Here is a 21,274-nt window from a genome sequence, read left to right as displayed (position 1 = left end):
ACCCCGGGGACGTGCGAATCCCGCAGGGGATGCGCGGTCCTGGGAGCGTTTAGCGGGGCCTGTAGCGATAGGACAAGGGGTAATGGTTTTTGAAGTAGAAGAGGGTCGATTTAGATTGGACATAATGAAGGATGCTTCACAATGAGGGCTATGGAATACTGGAACAGAGTGCTCGGAAATGTGGCAGATGCCCCATCCCTGGGAACGTTCCAGGTCAGGTTGGACAGGGCTCTGAGCAACTTGATCTGGTTGAAGATGTCACTACTTGCTGCACTAGCTGGACTTTAAAGATCCCTTCCAACCCAAACCATTCTATGATTCTGTAAGTGTACAAGTTTCTGGACATCTCCAGGAGATAAGCAAGTCCCTGGGGAGGTGCAAGTCCCTGGAGGAGTTCGAGGAATCCCGGACTCTTTCCCTGCTGCATGCCCTCACTCCTGCCCCACACCCTCACACCTGCCCCTTTCTGCCTGCCAGAGCTTGACGGGGGGACCTCCAGCATGATAGAAAGTATCGGGGTTTGGGATGTGTTTCCCTCCACACACCCCCACCATTGTTATTACAGTCATTTTTAATATAAATACATATATTAATTGAGATATATATATATATACACACACAGTATAGTTATGCAATACTTGGCATGGATCATGTTCAACCCCTGCAGAGATGAAGCCCACCTGAGGAAGCTCAGAGTGATGCCAGCTGCTGCAGAAGTCAGTGGTTTTTCAAATTCAGTTTTTTCTTTTTTTCAGATCCTTGGGAAGATGAAGCCCAGGATACCATAATGCAGTCTTGTGGCAACAAGTCTGTGCACCCTTTTCTGAGGGCACATGGGACAGCATGCCATTCCTACTCTCTCACTGTGGATCTCACTGTCCCACAAGGAAAATGAAGTATTATTTTCATTTTATGGCGAAACTGAGGCACAGAGGGTCAAACCAAATGCCTGTGGCAAACCAAGGTGCAATCTCATCTCTCTTCAACTCCAGCTCAATTTAGACTGGCAAAAATATCCTCCATCTGCATTTCTTCCTAATTGCCAGTAACACATTCCACATCCTGGCAAATGTAAACCACTCACTTTCCACGAGGGCATTCAGCCTTAAAAAGTCACTGCAAGAGGGCCTGGCAACAACACAGGGGTGACCCCACAGGTGTGGCCTCACTCCAGGGGAGCAGCCAAAGGACCCGGGAATGCTGAGGGCTCTGCTTTCATGCACATACCTCTCTCTTCCTCTCCACATTGTCTCAATGAATAATGCATGAATACACACTCATCACAATCCTAGATACTATATTTATACAAGTACATCAGGGCCAAATTCTGCATTAGTGTAACTCCACTGACGTAAAATGCATTACATTGGTAAAAATGTTGGCCTTAAATATTTTTACCCAAAATAGATGTTTGGCAAACCTTGCTTTACTGCTTTCTGTCAGTTAAAAAACCCTTGTTTCCTGAGTAGGTGAAGTTTAGCTTTGCAATGCCTAGAACATAAGATTTAGATACAGCTAAAATCCAAGCTCTCAAGATTGGGCTTAAATGGAATTTGAATTGTTGGCTGTACAGATATGAAATTCCCTAACCATGAAAATAACCAAAAGTTGCTATCTTGATTTTATCATTATTATAACCTACCTAGGCATTGGGACACATTATAGAGGCTTCTCTAACTTATGTTTTTCTGCTTGCAAAAGACAATGTATTTCAGTTACAGTAGTTCCCAACTTCCTCTGAATTGCTGGAGAGGTACTGAAGTTCCATATTTACTTTATATGGAAATAAAAGGGTATGTGTCCCAGTTCTGCTTTCCCAATTTCATCCATTTTACTGGGCCCACAACCTTTTTGCTTCTCTAAAAGCACCGCTCAGGTCTGCATCCATTGCCCACTGTGCAGCTGTAAGGCTGCACTGCCGGCTGTTGTTGAAGCTGGAGATGTTTTCTGTGGGATCAAGCAGATCCAAACACGTGCTGCTGCTGGAGATCATTCTCAGCCAACTTCCCTTGTGCCAGCACCTGCCCTTGTGTGGCTGTGCGCTGAGATGGAGGAGGGATCTCATGCTTTTTCACGTCTGAAGAACCCCACAGAGCATCTTATCCTTTCAGTATAAGGCAACAGTGACCACTGCGAGGTGAAATGCAATGGAAAATATCAGGAAAGTGTAACTAAGCAGTCTGTGTTTCTCCCTGAGATTTCCTTGGGGGAAAAATAAACAAAAAGTATTAACAATGCAGGCAGGCAGCACACAGCACCTGGGAAGTCAGTCCAGAGCATCCAGGATGAACCCCTGACCTGAGCTCACTCACACACTGTGTGACAAGTTCTGGATGTACTGAATTTTTTATGTATGTCCAGGTCCCCTTTGCCATGCACACAAAATCCACGGGAAACTTTAGCACAGCCCTTGAGTGTAGGTTCAGTGACTATGCCTTAGGCATTCCTGGGTGTCCAGCACTTCGGGAAAACTGCTGCCCTGACCAGGATACTGGGCATCAGTACACCCTGGACAAACATACAAAGTCCTCTTTTTCTGCCCAGGCAAAATTTCTAGGCAGAGAAAAAGCACACATTAAAACCAAACAAACAGGATATATGACAGCACAAGTTCTGATGCCTCACTTCAGCACAAACCTGTCACTGTACAACAGAGGATACACAAAAGTCACTGTCACCTTGTGCCCCAGTCTGGGGTTGTCCTTGGTGAAACCTGCCCACAGTTTCATCCTCTACAGCATCTTTCCTGAGCAGATTTCATCAGAGAAATTTCCTTTCCACACTGTTTTACCCATGAGTCTGCTGGGACGGTCCTGAACTGCAGCCCTGGTTTTGGGGTCTGCTGGCACAATTTGGGGCTTAAGCCTAAGAGAGAATTAGAGAGTACAGTGGCAGGTGCCAGCCTCTGGGCTGACTCAGCCACTTCTCCATCCCTCCATGATCTCTGAATGCACTTCTCAAGCTGTGGACTGATTTACTGGTTAATCCTTCGGAGCCCCATGACAGTGAAAGCAAATTGACACACATCAAGTTTTGCTCAAGGTTTTGGAAACACTACAAGCCTTTATTAGCAGCAGGAGAAATGCACAGATCTAGACAAATATAATTATTTCTGATCCCTTTTTTTCTGCCAACTTTTCATGAGAACCAGGAATGACTGTTGGGCTGAGACAGGCTTTTGGAAACGAGTTTTTGTGCAGCTGTGACTGATGTCTCATATCAGCATTTTTCATTTTGTAATGCAGCACAACTGAGCCCCCACTACCTGCTACAAAATACATCTGTCTTTTCCCTTGTCCAATCCTTTTTGTGCATCACTAAGATTTCCTTCCCTCTGTTCATCTCTTCAACAAGTCCTTTGAAAATCTATTATTACTTCTGTCCCTTGATATTAGTTGGGGATTTTCCATTCTTTTTTTTTTGCCACCTTTCAGGAGAGAACTTCAGTCAAACTGGTTGCCCTGCTCGGAAAAGCTTTCTAGTATTCCCATAGCCTAGTCAAACACTGGGGATAACATAAGGTTAAGGTCCTTTTAACTGGCTGTTGTCTGAGGCTAAAGATCTAGTCAGGAAAGGCAAATAAATCTCAGTATTCAAGCTTTTAAAAATTTCCCTGCAGATAATAATTACATTGCTTTATAAAGTTAAAAAGAAACCATAGGCTGAAGCTGTTCCCAGATTGTTTTGTACCACATAGCAGAGACCCATTAAAGGTGGGAAAGGCAGCAAAGGGCTCGTCCTTTCAAAGTTCAGCAGCTTGCACCTAAGAATTGTCTGGCTCTGCCCACGTGTTGCCTTTCCATACATGCTGTACAGAGGCTAGTTTTTCCTGCCTCAAGTTTTCCCATCTTTTGTACATTGCCTGCACAGTTCTGTGTTACAAATTACTTCTCATTTTTGACAACAGTGTTTGGGCTTCATGGATGGGCAAAAAGAGGGATTGTGTTGCATCGGGTGAGTGCTTTGCTGTCTTTAGAGGTCACCTGTGCTATTTCTGCCCCAGCCCTTGCTATTTCCCATTTACTGCACCAGCAAACTATTAGTAATCCGATGAGCCAACCAGACACCTGGCAAAACAAGGGTTAGTCAGGCTGAATTGATTACTCACACATTTCCATGTGACTTACAAATCAAGGTTGCTCTTTTCCAATGAAAGAAGCAAAAATAATCAAGCAGAGAAAAAATATTAAAAGGAAGTTCAAATTCTATTTGGGGATTTTTATTTTTTTTTTTTTTTTAAATTAGTCTCCTGCAGATGGATCCCTTCCATGTGCCACAAAGCTGACAGTCACATCCAGCTGAGCTCTACTGGGCTTCAGCTGTCAGCACCAGAACAGTTACGTAGGCACAGAGGAAATAAAAAGGCCTGTCAGACTCTCCAGTAATGTTATGATCACTTTAACTTAGCAGTCCTTGACACTCATAGATAAGGACTGTAAGTTCTCTTGGTACTACAGAAATATTGACACAAAGAATATGTTTATGCCTGGCTGTGGCTCTGCAGGACAAGATGGAAACAACAACAGCAGTCTCAGGACTTAATTTCTTTGGCTTTGCAAGGGCGTCTCTGCTGCAGGGCCAACTGTTTATTGATTTTTCTTTTTTTTTTTTTCTTTCACAGGTTTGGAAATTATGTTGTCTTTTCAAGTCAGAATCATAGGCCTAGGGGGAGATAAGTTGGAAGAAACTCATTTTAGGACTTAAATGTTAATACTCCTTTGACTATTAAAGACAGTGGGGATCTGGGGAGAATTTCTGATTTTCTCCTGAGCTTTCTCTTCATTAATATAGTGAGAGAGAAAATGTCAGCTGACTTTCTGGCTGCACTTCTCTAGGCCATCTTTAACCAGGTCCAGCTCCAACCTCGGGTTTCCATGCTCTGCATTTTAATCTACTGGCAAAGCACCCACAAGCAGAGCTGTCTGTGCCTGCTGACATCATGAACATCCAAGGGAATCAGACCACCTTCTGCAGGGATAGGGGTGTGCTGAGTGGGTGACAGACAAGTTGTCCCATCACTGCCTCCTCTGGAGAGATGAAGCACAAGAGCTGGGGCTCAGCTGTTTAAACCCCTGTCCTGAAGATGCACAGAAGCCAATGCCTTCGATGAGACACACAAGGCTCACTGCAATAGATTCAAGAGCACGGGGAAGAGCCTAGTCCAAGCTATCTCTCATGAAGATGACTCAGGGACAGGAGGTCTGTAAATGTAACAAAACCCACTAGCTCGCCTTGAGGAGATTCAGCTCCTATTTCTGCTAACCCAAGTTTAGGAAAGCAAAATAGACTGGAAGATGTACAGGAAGAACTGGGCCAGCATGAATGTTGGCTCCAGTTCAGGAGTGGATCTGTAATAAACTGTATTCCCCTGCCCTCTCCTGGAAGGAATACGCCAGAGCTGGGTGCTTTTGTGCAGGATATTTGTGTTGAGCACTCCGGGGAAGTGACTCAAGGTGGTGAGGGGAGATGGTGATTTTGAAGACAGTGTTTACAGGAATAAACAACTATGACCATATTGTGTCCATCGTGCACTGCCAACACCACATCTGCCAGAGAAACTGGCACACCTCGAGCGAATTTCCATGTTTTCAAGGAAGAGCTGCCTGCCTGTCTGGCCATTTGCATTGAATTGGGAAACAGAGAGGGTGACCCAACCGATGGAATTCAGAGCCTCTCTCTCGCCTTAAATAGGAAACACAAAGCCCACATGAAAACCCCAGTAACCTTTGCTCAGGGAGCAGCAGGGCATTGCCAGGTCAGAAATGCAGCACCACGGCACCAACACACAGTGCTCCTGTGGGCACCAGGGCGGAACAGGCAAGTGGGACCCCATTGCTTGGACAGTGAATTGGTGAGAGCCCAGCAAGGAGGTTGACTCAACCTCTTTGGAGGTTCTAGAGTAGAGACAACACCAAAGTCCTCAAAATCAGGAAGATCCAGGTCTGGTGTCAGGTCCTGAACCTTCTGCTGTGATGTTACCGTTAACCCTCCAGACACAGAGTTCAGTGACTATGATCCATTTACCTAGATTCACACACAGATATGTTAGGAGCTTTTGTAAAGCTTCTTGCTTTTCCAGAGTCAGAGGAACTACATTTTTTTTTCTGAACACTGAACAGCCAAAGCAATACTAGTCCTGTCCTACAAAGGACTGATTAGCAAATTGCTGCTGTTGAGATAATAATGGGAGCAATGAACCACAAGACCCAAATGTAGAAACTATAAATAAGTCTCTGGTTCAACAGTTACCGCACAAAACTATGGATCAGGACCTCTGGAAGTGCAGGATCAACCACATGTCCACTATATAACCCCACAAGTGTCTCACATACTTCCAGGTTATTTTGCAGTTGTGTTCCACCAAGTCTTTCTAAACCCAGCAAAGAGTTATGCAAAGAGGTATCCTCCAACATGTCTGGTAGGTAGATCACTTCTTTCCAGCTGGGGTGCCCCCAGCCCAGAGGAGAATGAGACCGTGCATTGTAGACAGGCTGTGAGCAAATGCTGGTGGGGACTTTATCTTTTAAACCTTGACTAACTGCTCTGCCTTCATGATGGGGGAGTCTCTGAGAGCAAAACAGGCACTACATAATATCTTAAGCAGTTCCATAACTGGTTTCTTTCCCTGCTCCACCCAAACTTAAGTCCCATTTTCTGGGTTTGAGGTACTTTCAGCACATTTCTTTACCCTCTCCTTCACCCTCTTATCAAAGAGATGAACTTCAATAAAGTTCAGTTCCAGCTGCCTTAAAAAGAGAGAAGGTTTGTATTTCCTGCTTCAGTACAGGGGTTAAGAACAATGTGTCTGTTCAACACAGAAAGAGATGTTAAATGAAAGTTGAGTTATATCCCTCCTGTGACTAATGTTCTAGCTTGTTTTCTAAAGTTAATTTTTCGTACGCTTTTTTTCCCCTTCTTGTTCTTTCTTACATTTGTCCAGACTCCCGTGTTCCTGAGGGACTAATTACCCACTCAGCAGTTACTCTGAAGTCCAACTGTAATAGCTGGCAAAACTCTGTTCTTCTATGCAAGCTTTTAAAATAATTCCTCAATTTATTTCAAACAGCACCACTCTCCAGAGCTTCTTCCTAATTTGGGTTGCCCCGAACTGAGATTCATTTCACTGCTGTTGAGAGCTGACTGCTTTGCTTGTCACAGGGTAAATACTTTCAGCAGAATAATTAATAATAAATAAACACTCAGGGTCCCCTCCAAACAACTGGATTGCTCATATAAAAAATTATCCATTGTGATGCAAGCCTCTGTTTTCTCATCTAATGCATCCTTAGTAACAAACTAAAACCACTGATTCAGACGTGGATTTTTCTTCTTCAAAATACAGATGTAATCATAGTAAGTGTTTTCATTCACACTTGTCAAAAAATTGGGGGGGAAATTACTCATACATCCTGTGATCTAAAGATGCCCATTTTCTAATTCTGTAGGTGTCTGGCAGTAAAATATTCACCCTTGCTGATTCACAAGCAATAACAGAGAGTTAAATTCAGATTACTGTCTTATATTTTTTCCCCACAAACACTACTTGAGAGAAAACCATGTCCTTTCCCAATCCTGCTACTATTTAAATGTCTATGTGGCCAGAAGAGACTCACCTCATCTCCTTGCTCTGCAGTTTCTCCACCTGTTCCCTAAGGATAATAATCTTGACAATGTATAATCCTGAACAAACTCATGTTCATAGAACAGACTTCAACTGTCTGGTGAAGAATATATAGAAAAAAGATTATGAGAAAGCTTTTTTTTTCAGGACAACAGAGTTGTGCAAGCAGCACAGGGAATATAGCAGCTCTTATGGGAAGAACCTGTAATCTCTGAATGGAAGAGAACATCACATCTTATTTAGAGATTTAATTCTCCCATAACCTCTTCTTAATGACACGCTAATGCATTTTTTCCTGGAGAAAAGATATCTCTAAACATTTGCACATCACCCAGTCTTTGTCCAAGTGGACCTGGGATCTGTCTGCTGCAGAGGCTGATGCAGCAACAGCCCTCAGCTCTAAAGCAAATTTACCCCAATGATTGGGCAACATTTAGATATTTTTGCTTAGGCTTGCATTTAACAGTGGCCATCCTGTGCATCATCTCTCTTATTATAGTGAAGCACCGATCATGCAAACTTGTCAGAGTTAGCTGAAGTTCATTCTGGTGATTTCCTTTGGATTTCTTGTCTAAATATCACAGTCCCTGAGGTAAATACTGGCCAATTTCTGCCCTGCAAAGTGTGAAGCATTCCCATGCCAGCCCTTCTCCTCACAGCCTTCTTAAGACAACCAGTCAAGAAAACTACTTTTGCTTTTACACCTAGAAATAAACTACCAAAAGAAGACAGAAAGGATGTTGGTTCTGAGATGTCAAATTTTTCACTTCTAGCATGCAAAATCTAGTATAATCACAAGTATAAGTTATTCGCTGATGGGACCCACAGCAAACCAACACAGCAGCACCACTACTAACCTGGAGTTTCACTGGTGGGCTCAGCAGAGGCTAAAGAAATCAATTGCAAACTCTGAATCTTTTTGTCAAAATTGATCTGGTAATTAAATATTTACTTTCAAGACTTCTCTCAGTCCTATTTCCAGCTCAAAATTACAGATTTTTGAGAAATACCTCACCTCTTCACCTACATGCTAAAACCCAATCTCTTCCATTTTTTAAGGCTAGCAATTTTTTAATACAATTTTCTACATCTTATATTTTTTCACTTCATGAGCCATCAAAAATGTTCCTATTAATGTAGCAGTCTCACTTTCACTTTCCCCAGGGCAAGTCTCTGGGAGCAGCTACCACCAGCAACCCTGAACTGCCTAAAGGAGAGGATGCTGTGCACAGCCCCAGGCATGCTGGAACTCCTCCTGCTGGATTGACAACTTGGAAAATCCCAGTATTTCCAAAATCCAAACTTGGGAGCTGTTCTTAATCTGTCATCAGCTTTTTAAGAAGAACCTAAGAACTATCTGGGCATTCATAGAAAAACTGAAAACGTCAGATGCTCCTTCCTTCCCCCTGACCTATGTGCAGAGCTGTCAAAATGGACCGTGGCTTGGGCCAGCACACTGTTGAGAGGATCAGAAACAGCATTTCACCGATCTTGGGCTGGATTCAGCCCACTTCAGACTGGGTCTGGCAGATGTAAAATGTCAGCAGCCACTTCACCAGCGGGTAGGTCCAGCAGGGCACAGGCAATGCTTGCAGCGGTGCCGGGAGGTCACAATGAATCACATCCTGCTGAGCAGCACACTGTGCTTCCCAACCTGCCTGCCCTGCCACAGCCCCTGGGGAGTGCAGAGGCTGATGTGCCTCAGGGAAGTCCTGCCCCAAGGATGTGCCAGTCTCTTCCTTCCCTGCAGCACTGGGAAACCTCCCCTGAGGCAAACAATCAGGTGTAGCAGTGTGTGTCACCCTATTTCACCACGGCTTGTTGGGTACAAGCGGAAGCCGCTGTTGCTCTTGCCTTCTCACAAGCATCCAAAATAACTCCTTATAGGTAACTACTCCTATCCTCCTAACCAGTGCCACAGAGATGAAAGACAAGCCACATCAGGGATTTACTGGCACCCCCTGCTGTGCTGCCTGCTGCAGCTCCATGACAAATGGTATTTGCTTTCGCCAGCCAGTATCCCAAGAACAGGAAAAAGGCTGTGAGTTTGACAGTATTTTATCTGCTCACGGGTCGACAATGGAGGATTCTCCTTTTAAAAATCAACTCCCACTTGCTTTCAGCCAGAGGTTTCTGGAGCAGCAGGAATTTGCAAGGAAGAAGGGCCAGGTGTGTAAGCAGATCTCCACCACGCGAAGTGGCAGGGGCCGCCTGTGCTGCCAGTGGGTGACCCATTAACCACCCTGCGCGGGACAACCTCACGCGCAGCTGCGGCAGTGGCACATGGCCAGCCCCGGCCCTGCCAGCCCAGAGAAGAGGGACAGTATTGCAGCCTTTGACGTCATTCCAGAGGGATCAAGCTCAGACATCTGTCCCAGTCAGAGATTGCGCATGGCCCCCCCAGAGAACAGACACATTGTGCAATGCCAAAACAGACTTTACCAAGGAATCGGGCACATCCATGCCTGACAGCAACGCAGCTCAGCGCCGTCAGGATCAGCCTTGAGTGGGTAGAAACGGCAAGAGTTTGGCAAAAAAAATGATGAAAGTCTGCTCAAAAAGCTGTTTAATAATTTGCCTTCAGGCAAAAACATTTTAAAATAGAGGGGAGTCACTGTGCAGCAGCAAAATGATGGCAAAAAACCCCTGTTTGCCTTCACAAGCAGAGCTGTTTGCATGGGGTATAGGAGAGGGTTTCTTGGATTTTTTCTTTTTTTGGGGGCATTACCTAGTACGAATGAGCTTCGAAAAGAGAAATAAGGGATACAAATATTCCAATATCAAATATCAGTAAGCATGAGTGTGTGGAGATGTTTAGGTCTTCTCTGGGTAAAAGAATCAATGAAAATTCATGGGAAAGCCAGAAGATGGTGATGCTTTTGGAGATGGTGGGAGGGAGAGAAATCAGAGCACACAAAAAGGCTCCAAGGCAGCCAAAGGAACCGGACACAGGCAGGAACACAGAAAGCCCCAGGCCACTTGACTGGATACTTGGGGTAAATGTTTCAATGCTGAACTCACATGTGGGATGTCACCTCCAAGGAGAACACGAAGGGTCGACATTTCTGTCCAGGCAATAGAAGATGAGCAATGGAGGGACCACTGGGCTCAAAGGTGGGCCAAAGAATCAAGAGTTGGAGGTTTTTCAGAAAAGGAATGAGTTCTGTTTTTCCCATAAAGGGCTGAACAGAGCTGCTGGTGGATCTGCAGCCTGTCGGGGCAGAGCCGGACCAAGTCCAGGCATCCCGGCTGAGGCTCAGCTGTGCCATGGCTTTGCTGCAAACCAGCGATGGGAAGGTGTCCCAGTCATCAGAGCCCAGTGGGTGCAATGAATCCTTGTAAAAATACAAGGCAGCAGAAAAGCTTCAGCAACCCAGAACAAGAAGGGCAGAAAGCAATAAAAATGCTGAAAGAAATTGTCTTGAGCAGAGGCTCCTGAGCCACACTGGAAGGCAGCCTCTGTGTGGGACAGGGCCAGCCTGAGGAGTTGGCAGTTCTCGACCCTCTTTTGGAGCCCACTGAGACCCAGACAGGAGACAAAAAAATTTTGTCAGCTCAATTACTGCCGCCTCCTCCTCCCTCACACCCACTTTCGAGAGGAAAATGTGCCAGGAGCCTTCTTTGGCTGCCTTCAAGCCCACAGACCTGCAGAAGAGCCACGTGGGCTGCTTTGAGGGGCCGTCTTGAACAGCCACACTTTAATGGAGCTGCAGGATTTACCTCCTGAAACGAGATCAAACTGTGACCCAGGATGAGCGTAGCCCTAAGTCCCAGGTCTAACATAGTGTATGGGGAGTGGGAAGTAAATCAGGCAAACTGCTGGAGGTTCACTGGGCTTGGCTAATTGCAATGCTATATATTCAGAGAAACTTAAAACAGCTTAGATGTATTGTAGCAGTAAAACTCCTTGTTTCGCCATTTAACAGTGTCAAAGGCAGAAAGTTTTTTACAAGATGCCAGAAAAAGTATCAAGAAAATAAAAAGAGCCTTTTAACTAGTCCCTTGAGAATGTTTTAGCCATAGGCCAGGCTAAGAAAGCACCGAAAAGTCTACAGGAAACTAAATACGTGGATAACAAATCTAAACACCCTTATTTTACAAGACCCTTTCCCACAGCCACCGCTGATCTGAATAGCCTGAACAAGCTCCATTAGATTTTATCTGGGAACTGGCAAAAGGGGCTCAATCTGAAAGACAGGAACCAGATGCTTTCCCTTCAGTGTACAGTCTAGGGAAATTCGGGTCAATAAATTTTAGCTCATGTAATACACACACGTGGCAGACCATTGGAGAGGGTACAGCATGGCAAGCATTTTCAGCCTGTTTTCCATACCTGGATGGTGTCCTGCTGCTGTATCTAAAAGGTTCATAGTAAGACAGAGTCTGCCAATCTCAGCTGGAACCAAAGCTGTCTCAAAACCGGGTAATTTGCCTTGGACACACTGCTGCTGACAGGGGGAAAAGCCATGAGCAGGCAGGGAACAGGGTCCCTGCTGAGTCAGCCAGTGCCCAGGGCCCCTCTGAGCTGCTCCTAGGATACTGGGCTGACCAGGTTTGCCAATATTGCACAACCCCTGCGGAGATGGGGTGACGAGGGAAAACCATTGCACTGGGCACCTGAATGCATCTGAGCCTTTCAGCAGCCTCCCAGTATTGCAAAATCCACACTCATATAATATGCAAGTGGTAGGGTTTCTAATTTAGAATCTGCATTGGAACAAGAACAGAGAAGGCATTAAAGGGTACTGGCTTAACCTGGCACAAGTCTGCATGCAGCCAGGTAAGACTGTTGCCATGCCCGAAAGAAACTCCCATCAGAGGCTCTGAGCACCATTTTCCCCATTTTCCACAGGGAAAAGTCTGAGGTCAGGACACACCTTACATCTCTGGGGCATAGTTAGCAGCCACAAAGAACAACTCAAGGAGCAATCACAAACCTGCCCCCAGCCCAAATGCAGCAATGCTGATGCTCTCTCCAGACAGCTCAGCTGCAAACACGGCTCTGGGGGACCACAAGGGAATGGCTGCTCCAGTGGGAGCTGTACCCAACACAGAGGAGAGCCCTGCAGAAGTGGGGATGAGCTGCAGGGACACAGGCTGTGGAGTCTGTAGTGGGAGTTTGTGTCCTGTTGGAAGAAAATGGGCAGAATCTGAACCAGAACCTGCCTGAGAGCAAAAACGGGATGGGCAGCAGAGCACAGCAGAGGCTTGGAGGGCAGCAAAATTGGGGTGGGTGCTGAGAGAGGGAGATGCTGGCAGAACGCGGGAGGGAAGCACTAGGAAACAAGTTTCCATTAACTTCACCTCCTAACCTCTAAATGTCTAAAAATCAGCCATCAGTCAGTGTGTGAGCCATTCAATTGTGGCTGTCAGTAGTCAGCAAGACACATCCAGAAGGAAGACAGGCACTGAGAGCTCAGCACAACAAGAACCGAGTCAGAGGAGCTACTTACCCGAGCCATCAGTCCTGGGAGATGCCTATCTGCAGCTGAGATACAGGAAAAGAACGATTTTCCTACAGGCTAAAGAGACCCATGGGAATCAGGTGTCGTTTAGTAATGACAGCATTCCTACCTAGGAAGAGAAAGCAGCCAAAAAAAGCAGTTAGATCAGTGTTGGCAGCGCTGCTGAGAGAAACAGCCCAGGGGAGGAAGAGCATTTTTTGGGCAGGGTCCTGGCTACTCAAAAAGGGGCTGGGGACTGTGAATATTTCAAGTGTGATGAACTCAGTATCATAGGAAAAGGACCTTTATCCTGCCTTGGGAAAGGGGGTCACCTGTCAGAAATACCCACCTCCTCCACCAAAGGCAGCACCCTCAGGAGCTATTTCCACCTGCAAGTGGTGATGGGGTAAGTGATCTGCAGGTTTTTTCAGGTGAGAGGCCTTTGAGTTAACAGCAAATACAAGCCTGCTGTGTTAAATGAACTTTATTCCATTTACAAAACAATATGAGCTCCTCACACTGCCACTGAGTCGCTGCATCTGTCAGGTCAAACTGTGTCAAAAGGTCTCTGACTCACTTCTTGCATCAGACCTGTAAGAAAACGAATCAGGGATGATCTTTAATATCTCAATCAGCCCCATAATCCTCCATAGATCTCCAGCCTAAATTCATCTCTCTCTGGCAATCTCTTTGGGAGCCAAATTTGAGGCTAATTCTGTGCCTCATTCAGTGCAAGTAGGGTGTGGGGAATGACAATAGTTATCACTCAAGGAGGTCAGCGAAGGAAAAAGGGGTTAAGGGATATGCTCTGGGATTTAAGGGATACTGGAAACCAGAGCATGTTGTATTTAGATGGGAGCGCTGGTGCTCAGGAAAGCATCACAGGACACATCTCAACAAGGATTGCCAGACCTGTGATGGACTTGGTGAGCCCATCGAGGAAACAGAATCCAGCCCTGATGGAGAGGGAGGAAATTGGGGGTGTGGGAGTGAAGGGAGTAGCAGGAGCCTGGGGGTGAAGTGTGAGCAAAGCAGTAGGAAACGTCTGGGGCTTGTAGTTGTGCAGAGGGAGCCTCTGCCCATGGCAGGGGACTGGAGCAGGGAGGACAGGGAGCAGTGGAAGAGCCACATTGCTTGAGCAATGCCTTTGCCTGATCTCTCAAGAACTGGAGACTAGGATGAGACCAAGGAACTGCCAATCTGGAACAGAGCAGAGGTGCCTGCAGTCAAGTACCTGGCTTCTAGCAGAGCTCAGAATTGGATGCTTTAGGGGAAAATCTTTGGTATCATCCCAGTTCCAGGAGGAGTGCAGTACACCGAGCATTTCCTCCCTTTGAGATAGCTACAGAATCGTGGCAGGGCAGACAGGCTATTCATAAGCATATCAGGTGTCAGCTGAGCTCTTTGCACTTGCTACAGATCATACGTCAAGTCTAATGAGAAGGAATACAGGCTGAGGGGAACAAATGAGCACAGGTTAACAAAGAGGTATCCTCTTAATACAATACATATGGGGAAGAACAGCAGCTGGCCCTGTGCACAGCACTGCTACATGGCCTTTGAAAGCTGAGCAAGATCACTTTACTGGCAACATGGTGAGAAGGAAGGGTTGAGAATGCTGTTTGTGATGATGGTTCTGCATTATTAGGCAGAATTGTTTTTACCTGAAAAAAACCTGTATCGAAACCTATTCATAGAAGTTTCATTATGCTATCTTCTAAGGACATGTTGTGCCTAACAAAATAACAAGCCACCAGAAGGGTTAACTCTTTCTCTTTCCAAATCCTCTATGAGAGAGCTAGAACACAGATTTAAGAACAGACAAGAGATCATAGTTGTTTCAATTAATGTTTCAGCTAGCATCTGCTCTTTTTAATTAGTTGAAGTCTGGTGTTGTCTGGAGACAGAACTGCTGAGTAGAACTCTGCAGGCTTCCTTTCTGCTTAGCCAGCTATTCTGGTCCCTCTTGGTCCCTCTTGGTCTTTAGAAGCTTCTTCTCCGTTTCAAAAAGGCCAGAGCCTGTTGTGCACTGACACTCTGTGCCCACAGACCTTGTGTACGTTTCACTGCAATAGGTTTCAAATCTGCGTTTCCCCCGGAGGGAAAACTGACAGAGGAAGATACCTTACAGATGTCCCCTCCCCCTCCCAGACATGTGTCTGTGCATTACTTCACTTATCAAAACTCAGTTTTCTTCCACAAACAGGCATTGTCATAGAGCAGATGCAGGTGGATGGAGAAGGGTTCCCCAGGACCTGTTAACCTTCCTGTTTTGCTGGAAGCTCGCTGATCCTTCACCTCACTCTTTGTAACATGACCTTTGAGGATCTGAGTGTTTCAATTACACACAGATGAATAATTTACAAGTCACAGTTGTTGTAATAAACAAGTTCTTCTGCTCTGTCCAAACACTCGACATCTAACATTAAATTTCCCTCAATTTGCAAAAACCTCCAGGACTTAAACAGCACTCAAAAATGTTTGGAGGAGAAGCTGATGAGGGAAGAGCAGGGTGGCATTTCACAGCAGCAAACAGCACTGGCAGCAAGTACCCCTCTTATCTCCAAGCAGGGCATTGACCTGTTGTACAAACTCCAGGTAGGAAAGCCACTGGTAAAGCAACCCCAGATGTAATATTTACCCAAGAGGAGACATTTCAATGGAAAACAAGCTACAGGATCTGCTGACATCCTGGTAGGGAGAACAGCGGTCATTCACACAGGTGCTATTCCCTCACAGCCGAGGGAATAGGAATGGGATGTGGAATTTCCAAGCATTTCTAAGTAATAAAGCTGTTGTTTCATGAGGAGCATGTTTGTGCTGTCCATGATTCCAGCTAAACAGATGTAAAAAGTGGATTTGGTTATTGTCCCACCAGAGATCCACCAGCAGAGTCACTTTGTTTCCTTGTGCCCTGGTATTCCATACTTCAAATAAAGATGCAAACAGGCAAATCCTGCAAGAAAACAGCCAGGCTGGCACTAAACATTCCTGAACCACTGCACCTGGTACCCAGCGATGCCTCATTCTCTGGCAAAGGGAAGTGGATCCCATGAGCTACCTGGGGAACAAGAGCCACAGTTTTGAATTACAGATAATAGTTCCTATACAAGATTCTCTGAAGAATAAGATAGACAGGATCAAAACAGCTCAGGAGCAAAGCACATAACAGGGCTGTTTTTATCTTTAATCCATTCCACATGAGCAGAAAGAGTTTGGAGCCATGAAGCATGTGCTTCCTTTTGCAGCTCAACCCATAACTTTACTAATCCTTTTTGCTCTGCTCCATAAGCCTTTGTTGAAGGAAATTTGTGTGCAGGACTTGCAGGATCAGCCTGTCTTACCAGCTGCGGCTTCATTATCTTCCTAAGGTGACCAAAACATAGGCTGTCATTGAAAGGGGCAATTCCAACAGCCCCAAGCCCACATGTCCCTCTTCCTCAAGCCATCACAATGATCATAATAAAAAGGGATCTTTTCCTCAGGCAGGGTATTTTTCAGCTGGATCAGTTCCCATGCAGTCACAGCAGTTGAAGTTTTGCCACAAGGCAAGGGCCAGGAAAAAGGCTGGAACTGTGCCTCAAGAGCTTAATGCAAAATCATGAAGTTAAAGCCTCAGTTTCCTGGGTCATTTGTCCCTGCAAATAGCCTGGATTTATAGTCCAGCTTAGGAAAGTCTCCTTGGCTGCAGCTTTGTGGCTCTCTTTACAATGGGCCAAATGCAAACCCCTAGGTCCCCAAAGTACAGAGCTCTGAGCGAAGTCTGGAACTAGTTACAGTTCTTAGTTGGGGGTCAGGCCTAAGTGGTTATTCAGTACTGGCCTTGAAATTGCAGCCATATAATTCATTTGTATTCTCATCAGAGCAAATCATTGGGGTCACCCCACTGAGCCCAGGCTCAGCCTCCCAGATCTCACTCTCCATTGTCTGGATCCATCCTTAGAAGTTTTCAAATGAGCTGGACAAGGCCTTGAGCAGCCTGACATGACTTCGAAGTTATCCCTGCTTTGACCAGGAGGCTGGACTAGAGACCTCCAGAGATCCCTCCCCAATGCCATTATTCTGAGATTCTTTCGTCTTCCACTGCACCTGCATCAGGCTCTGTCACACCACCACCGACAAGCCGTCCCCCCACTGACTGAGCCACATGTCAGGGAGCCCAAGTCAGCTGGCTCTTCATGGTATTGGCTGCATTAGCCCAGGAGCTGGAGCAAAGCACAGACCTTATCTGTGTGCAATTGTCTCAGCACACATCAGAATAAGCTTTACATTGCAAAAGAAACTGTCCCAGACCTGGCTGGGATCCCAAGGTGAAGACTGCAGAACGTTTTCTCTTCTTCCCAGCAGGAAGAAGTCTGGATCCTCAGAAAGAACAAGTGTGAAATACAAATCACTGAGCACTTGCTGCTTGTTGTCCAAGTCATCACACAGCACAGGAGTACCCACAGTGAAAGGATAGATGACAGGGGCTGTCTTGTCACTTCTGTGTGACCCTTCAGAGATTTTAGCAGTTTTCATCCACTAGATTGAAATCTAAGCAGTTGAAAGAATACCGCACATTCATTTCAGATGAGACATCCCAGGAATACACTAGGGCTGGGCATCAGTGGTAGCAAACAAAGACCTGAGTGGGTTCTGCTCCATCGGCTTGTTTGCAAAGGTGGGAGCTGAGCTCACAGGTCTTCTTTCAGAGCCCCGCTCTGGAGTCACTTCTCCTTCAACCCAGAGGATGGACCAGGGTTTCTTGGTGCTCGTCAAGCCTGGAGACCTCATCTATAAGGTGAAAGGGGCGAGAGTGGGACAGAGCCAAATCCCCAGCCCCGGCAGTACAGGGCTGCTGCCATCTCGTGGCTGCCTTTGGACATGCAAAGATTACCGAGGACAACTTCCCAGCTGGAAAATTTTCCATTGAGATAAAATCCTTCCTGGAAATAAGCTTCACCTGGAGAGCAGGGGGTAAACAACAGTCCCAGTTGTTAGAGCCTGTGGGGCCATAGCACTTGGGTACTACAGCTTTGCTGTTCCTGGGAGGTCTAATGCTCACCTTCTTCAATAGCTGCTCACCTGCTTTGGGATGGCTCCACCCCAAGCTGTAGTGATGCTTTTTACATCAGGCCAGCACTTCCCTGTACCCTATGACCTAAGGAGACAGGAGACATCCCTGTTGCTGTTGAGAGGCCCTGGATTTGCTGTGCTGACGCAGCAGTCAATTTGTGCAGCCGTTCAGCCTGGCCTTCACGATGGTTTGGTGCTGGGAAGGGAGATGATCTGCAGGGAGACATGCTGGGGTCAGATGGGATGGATATGTTATCCAGTACTGTTTCTTTTGGCATCTTTTCATTGACCTGTGGTGCTGATGGAGGGATTTATAGTCTGAATAAGGTAAAAATGGAGGAGAACCACACGGTCACTCTTTCTTCCCCTTTCAGCCTCCCTGCAGAGCTCAGCAGCCTGCACAGAACTCAACATAAGTGTGAGAGCAGCCACATATTCTCCATGGGATCTCCAAAACTATCTACTTCCCCCCAGGCAGGAGACAGGCAGGAGAACAGTGTCCCAGAGAGACCCAGCAGCAGAAAAACTTCTACTGACAGCTCACCAGAGACCATACTGAAGCAGAGAGCTGGCTGCACTGCCTTCAGCAGAGCTCTTGCAGGTGTTGTCTTGTGGACACTCACTTGAGGATACCTTCTTCTTCATTGTCTTTAATCATGGGAATAGGCTCCAACTTCCTCTTCTCTCTCCTGGGATTCTCCAGGTTCTGCAGTTGCACAATTCACAGGGAAAGAGCAGAACAAGAGCTCCAGGGAAAGAAAAATCTGCCAATCCCTTTGGTATTTCTGTGGTGTTTGCTGGTGGCTGCCAGGCTTTTCTCTCTGGCACATATTGTGGCTCACATCACAGAAACTAAAGTGAAATACTGAAATAAATGAGTCCCCTTGAGAACACTCTGGGCAATGGGGAGATGACTGCTCAGTGACCTGTGCAGCATCCTGGGTACACGGGGAATTTCCTGTAATGATAAGACTACAAAGGAATATTTATTTATCTAGATACTTATTCAGCTTTCATCTCTGTCAGCATTTCTCAATCAGCCATTTCAAAATGTTTTGCCATCACTAATTAACCCTCACAGCACCTCTGTAGTAGAATCAGCATCCCTGCATGCCCATGGGGTGACTGAATGGAGAAGTAATCCCTTCATGAAAAAACTGAGTAAAGAAATTATGATATCTTGAAATCCTAATCCTGTGCCCTAACAAAATCACCCCCTACAAGTCCCAAAATCTCAGACATCCTGTTGGAAACATAAGCAGCCACCTGCCTTTCTTACCGTGCCAACAGCCTGACTTTCTCAGCTGGGCACCGAGGAAGCACTGTCCAAACATTTAACAATCCCAAAAACTGGGGTGCCCTGAAGTGCCACTACAAAACCCAGAAACCCTTACGGACCTGCAGGACTGGTCAGCTGCACAGCCTGTGCCAGCAGGCAGATTTTTCCCATGATGTTGCACATGCTATTTATTCCATTCATTAACCAAGTTAATGGTGGCTAAGAATAGACCCCAGATGTCCTTCTGGCCTTAAAAACTTCTTTGCCCTCAAGGAAACACAAAGCCTAAGTGGGTCATGGCATGTGTAGGACACAGATAGTGAACCCAAGCTATGAAGAGCTTGCACATTTCCAAGAATTCACAAAATGCATCTCAGCTTTTCAATAACCTCTGTTCCACTTCTGGGAAATAAGTGGTTAGCAAGGATAGTTCAGAACAGAGCAATGGATATATAAATGTATAATTCATTGATATAGAGATTATGCCAGACAGAGACAGAGCTGTTCAAATGTCTTCAGTTTCTGTTGTCTATTTCTGTGATGTTACCACTGCAGCAAACTCTCAATTCTGTAATAAATTGGTATTTCTGAACAAAAGCCATTTCATATTATGCCTTTAGAAAAATGCATCTTTAGTACAATTTAGTCCTGATTTTTATTTTGGTTTTGGTAATAGAAATTATTCTATAGTGTCATTTCTTATACATATTCCCTGATACATTTGGGAAATTTCCCAAAACATACTAAAGATAGCACTGTGGTTTTCTGCATCACTGCTCAAAATCAAAGCATTCATGGGCAGAATAAAGAAAAATTTCTTCCCATATAAGCATTTTTCTTCTGTTGCCTGAATCCAGTCTCTTGATAATCAGCAATTAGAGAAAAGAACTATAACAATCAAATGGGAGTTTTCACTTACAGAAATTCAAGCTATTTATTGCATAAGTTATTCAGACACAGAAAGCTGTTTGAAAACCTCTCAGTAAATGAAAGAAGCTGCTATTTCTGAAAGCTGAAATTGTATTAATAGATATTCTAAAGAGTCTAAAGAAGAACACAATCCATTTGAAACTGATTTGGTCTTCTGAGAAATCAGAAAGAGTAAATAGGGGGATTTAAGGATCTTCCCCTCTGTGAAAATGTATCACTCTTTTTCAACTGATGTCCAGTCTCCAAACTGTGACTGTTCACACTTTACAGGTAGAAAGACCAAGGCAGAGGCTAGGAAATGATAAACGATGATCATTTCCACAACCAGGGGCTCCAGCTCTCATGTCCTTAACCCTTTGCTTGCAGACATGGAGCTAAATACTCAATTCCTGGGCCTCAGGGACAGAAATAGTCATAGAATAGAATCACAAGATCATTAAGGTTGGAAAAGACCTTCAAGATTATTGAGTCCAAACATTGACCAAATGCCACCACGCCAACTGAACCACAGCACTAAGTGCCATGTTGAACACTTTCAGGGATGGTGACTCCACCACTTCCCTGGGCAGCCCGTTCCAATGCCTGACCACCCTTTCAGTGAAGAAATTCTTTCTGAGATGAATAATGGATAGAAAACCCAGCAAGCCCAGGGGGACCTCTCACAACACAGCATTTTCCTTCATTTTCCAAGGGAGTTCAAACCAACATCTGATTTGAACTCCAGCAATCTGCCTGCTCAGAACACCTGCTCATGTGTCTGCATTGCAGCCAGACATCCTGGGAGTGTCCAGGGACAGGTTGGACGGGGCTTGGAGCAACCTGGTCTAGTGGAAGATGTCCCTGCTCATGGCAGGGGATTGGAACCAGAGGATCTTTAATGTCCGTTCCAACCCAAACCGTTCAACGATTCCACGACCCCTCCCGTGCCTGTGTGCTGTCGGCTGC

At 45.6% G+C, this 21,274-nt stretch overlaps 1 long non-coding RNA gene across 2 annotated transcripts; it reads right to left on the bottom strand.

Annotated features, from left to right (window-relative positions):
- Positions 1 to 13,534: 13,534 nt before the first annotated feature.
- LOC135420267 (uncharacterized) lies at positions 13,535 to 21,242 on the bottom strand. Of its 2 annotated transcripts, none has more exons than XR_010433436.1 (3): positions 18,665 to 21,242; positions 18,130 to 18,333; positions 13,535 to 13,656 (listed from the first exon to the last, which is right to left on the bottom strand). It is a non-coding gene; the product is annotated as an uncharacterized LOC135420267 (long non-coding RNA). The 2 variants fall into 2 exon arrangements; XR_010433435.1 differs by having other exon boundaries at positions 18,744 to 21,234.
- Positions 21,243 to 21,274: the final 32 nt, after the last annotated feature.

This window comes from Pseudopipra pipra, chromosome 11, assembly GCF_036250125.1.
Source record: "Pseudopipra pipra isolate bDixPip1 chromosome 11, bDixPip1.hap1, whole genome shotgun sequence".
Taxonomy (NCBI): Eukaryota; Metazoa; Chordata; class Aves; order Passeriformes; family Pipridae; genus Pseudopipra; species Pseudopipra pipra.
This window is presented reverse-complemented; position numbering and strand designations above follow the sequence as displayed.